At 40.7% G+C, this 4,088-nt stretch overlaps 1 non-coding gene and 1 pseudogene across 1 annotated transcript; one reads left to right on the top strand and one right to left on the bottom strand.

Annotated features, from left to right (window-relative positions):
• LOC116698801 (contactin-associated protein-like 4) overlaps positions 1–4,088 on the top strand; it is a 421,932-nt pseudogene that overhangs the window by 189,953 nt on the left and 227,891 nt on the right.
• Positions 3,416–3,498, bottom strand: trnal-uaa (transfer RNA leucine (anticodon UAA)). Its single transcript has one exon. It is a non-coding gene; the product is annotated as a tRNA-Leu (tRNA).

Here is a 4,088-nt window from a genome sequence, read left to right as displayed (position 1 = left end):
TCACATCTAAAGACAACCATCTCACAATTAACAATAACAACTATATTTGTACATGCAGATGAATATCTCCAGTACCCGGAGATCTGTGTTTATCCATCGGTAAAACTCCATGTTGGATGACGCGCTTCAGAAGGGTCAAACATCCAAACGGGGAGAAAGACTGATTTTATTACCATACTGGGAATTAGATAGCAACAATGGAAAGTCGTTTGGTGTAAGGTTGGCATTACACGTTTATCTTGAATGTCAAATGATTGATATAATGCCATTTCTGAGAGGCACCATTAGCACTAAATATGGCACCATGCAAGAAATCACATCATACCTGTGCACATTTTATACTCCTACAGTGAGTTTTGAACCCAATAAGGATCATTGGATCTGAAGTTCATCTTAACCACTCTGCTATTGTGGTTATTTTCCTATATCCTGCCACTGGATACAGATACTAATAGCTGGAGTTATGCTCTGTCTTTGTTTTGTGATCCAACTTTTTATGTGACACATCTGTGAAATGTAATTTTTTCTTTTCTTCGACTTTTTGGCACAGTAATTTATTTGTGAGGTGAAGCGGTGTGTTGTGAGTGTTAGATCCAGGAAAATAAGAAACAAACACGCACAAAGAATCAAAATGGGACAATTACTGTTCAGTGGAGACCTGAGGTGTGACATAATCACGACAGCCCTGTTACATATTGTAACAAGAAATCTACTTTTTTTCTCGCTCATCTTTTCTAACCAGCTGTTTTAATTATACATGATATTCTCAGTTGTGTATCTGCTTTTTTTTCTTCTTTTAAAAAAAAATAATTTTTCAGCTTTGGTTGTGCCTGTTTCAATAAAAATTGCCATGATGATGTCAGTGTTGTACCACTGATCTTCTGATTCATTACTTTCCGTTCTCTGTTACTGTCAGGAATTTTCATTCTGGTTTTAGTTATCCCACATCAAGAGAGTAAGTCATGTGGAGCAGAACCAATTCCTTGCTGTCACAGTGTCATGCTAAAAAGCCCAATAAAAGGAACATTTAAAACAATTATAAACCAGCAGACACAAACTCATGTACATGTACCCACCTATTTCTCTCTCTCTCTCTCTCTATATATATATATATATATATATATATATATATATGAATACGGCTCCACACTCCAGAGAAGGAGAATCTGCGCCAGTGGGTTTAATTAAACATCCTCCTGTGTTAACATGTATTAGATTATTGTCCAGCAGAATATAGTTCTTGCACAGATCTGCAGTGGAACAACGAGAGACAAATCACGGCTCCCACTGTACGATCTCATCGCAGCTCTGTTGATTACATTTGGGGATCATGGGATATAAAGTTGAAAGGAAAAATGGAATTACAGACACAGCTTCTCTTACCTCAGAGCAGGGTTTTGGCTCCGTGTTAATGTCCTTGTGCAGACGTAATAGCAGTGCAACCTTATTCAGTGAGAGCAGCCATGCATTTAATAGACTTGACCCATCGAAGAATCGTAGAAGGGGTTGGAGTGAATCGACAGTCAGGTAAGAATTACTTCGGTTCTTCACATTGCAAGCAGCATTATTGAAAAGTCAACAGAGGTCCATCCATGTCCGGTAGAGGTGAACAAGCAGGGGAATGAGGGACTCCGCAACCTTGTCAGCCATTAAAGCTTTAGTAACCTTTTCCCCCTTTATTCAACAATACAGCACTCCTGATTTGAGGGAGGCCGATAACAGCCGCACAATGGGAACAAAGGGGGCTTCATTGTCTAAAAGACATGTTTAGCGAGGTCTCTTTTCTTTTACCTTCAATTAAGATCAGCACTCAAGGCGTATGGCACCCCCTGGCAGAGGCCTTTGCCCAGCCATCCTTTCTGGAAGTTATACTGTATACTGTGCACCCTAAAACCTGTGGTGTGTTATCAAGGCTTTATCAGTTCTTGGTAATATCTTGCCACTGTGCCTTTCCTATTGAGAGGATCTGGGCACGCGATTGCCCAGGACTGAGTATCGATCTCAACTGGCATGAAGTATGGTCTAACGTTCCAGAAGTGTCATGCAATCCAGACCATCAGCAGATTCAGTACAGTTTCATTTATAGGACATATCTCACCCCGTGAGAATGAACCACATGAAAATAATGAACAGCCCTTTGTGCACTTTCTGCCCAATAAACACACAAGGCACACATGTACACGTGACATTGGAGTGCGCTCCTGACGGTCAGTTCTGGAATAGTATTGTATCCAAAATTTCCGTCTTGTTTAATGTTACTGTGCCTGTTACTGTCAATGTCCTTATTCTGAATGGCCTGGGATTCAGAAACATAATGTATTTGTTGGACTTACAGCTGTGAAGAGAATTATTGCAACCTGTTGAAAACCACCTCACGACCTGTGTATGCGCACATGGAGCCTTTCCTATTTGGATGTAGTATATATGGAGCTCTCATTGGCTTGCATGCATGGAGCACCAGGAAAGACTCTGGACACTTGGCAGAAGATAGCTGAATCTGTGAGGGCTGGGCTGTCCTTACAATTCCTCATGGGGGTGATGGAAACTACGCACTATAGCTTTAAAGTGTTCCAGCTCTCCATGGTTGATCTGAAAAATTGCAGGAAAAAACACATCATCACTGAGGCTATCTTGCAGAGGCACCGTGGCAAGACAATTGTGATTGGTTTAAAGAAAGACCATTAAACCACAGCACTTTTTTCTCCCATCCCAGAACGCTGTGTGAAATTGCCAGACCCTCCCCTGCAGCGCTGTGTAGGAAAGTCTGGCCAAGCTAGACTAATGCAGTGCAAAACTCAAGTCTACTAATCACACAGTATGTTCTAAATGTCCCAGATAACAAAGGACACATCTCAACATGTTTCTGTGTTTTCACACTCAGAACTAACTACATGAGAGATGATTTGAAGAGCTTCAGCTGTGATTTTCCTGTTCTACGTTATCTTTTTACAATCTGATCAATAGCTTTTACCAGGAGTGGGATTTGTCCACGAGGACACCCCTTCATTGCATCTTGAGTGCAACGCCTTAATCACTCGGCCATCCTGGTGACAGGTTTGCAACGAAGACGTAGTACTGAAATAGTCTAACTTTGCCAGGCCTGTCTCACACATAGGATCTATGATAGGAGAAAAAAAACACGCTAGGTTGTATGCATTTCTTTCAACCAATCACAACTGTCATGGGCGTGCGCTAATGTCCGGTCGCAGCAACCATGGCTTTGCAAAGTAGTTTTTGGAAGAAACTTCACTAGGCTTTATTCTGGGAATGTACTCAGTTGATCCAGACCAGGCAAGTTATTTATAAAGATATTTATCACTGCATACACTATGACAGATACAGTCTGTGATCATGCTAGAAACATTTTACAATATTAACTCAATATCAGAACCACAGCAGAAGCAGGTTAACATAATACCAGGAGTGGGGTTCGAACCCACGAGGACATTTGCCCATTGGATCTTAAGTCCAACGCCTTAACCACTCGGCCATCCTGGTACTTCTTTGTTGAAAATGAGAAAGTAAAAATAAAAAATTAGTATGGAACCAGTTGCTGTTGCAACCAGGTAATTATAGGCTAGTGGTCCCTTTTTGCTTCCCATATCCAATCTTGATCACAGACCTACTTTGAGTGTTAGCCTTCTGGCTGTTTCCCCCCCCCATTCTCTCACTCACCCTTTTGGTCACTGTTTTGTATGTTTTTGTTCTGTGTTTTACATGTTTTCTGTTTTGAGGGACTTAACTTTGGATGCACTATTGTTAGGATTTAACAAAAGGAAAGGCAGTAACAATATACATACACTTTCATTTAGAACGCAGGTTTTTATATATTTGATTTGGAATTGTGGCTGATTTGCATCTTCCTCAGCAAGTTTTAAAACAAAAGGAGTAGCCGTTGTTGTCAAACAGAATCTCTGATGGTGTCTTGATGTGCATTTCCAATACACAGCATGACCTCTCACTATTTGCGGATGATGTTATGTTTTTGTTTTTTAGAAAAACCATCATAGTCTCTTCCTCACCTTCTATCCTTAAGCAAGGGGTATGGAAGCTAATCAGGTTTTAAAATAAACTGGTCAAAGTCTGCA

This window comes from Etheostoma spectabile, chromosome 12 (assembly GCF_008692095.1).
Source record: "Etheostoma spectabile isolate EspeVRDwgs_2016 chromosome 12, UIUC_Espe_1.0, whole genome shotgun sequence".
Lineage (NCBI taxonomy): Eukaryota > Metazoa > Chordata > Actinopteri > Perciformes > Percidae > Etheostoma > Etheostoma spectabile.
The sequence above is the reverse complement of the archived record's forward strand: the minus strand, read 5'-3'. Positions and strand labels throughout refer to the sequence as shown.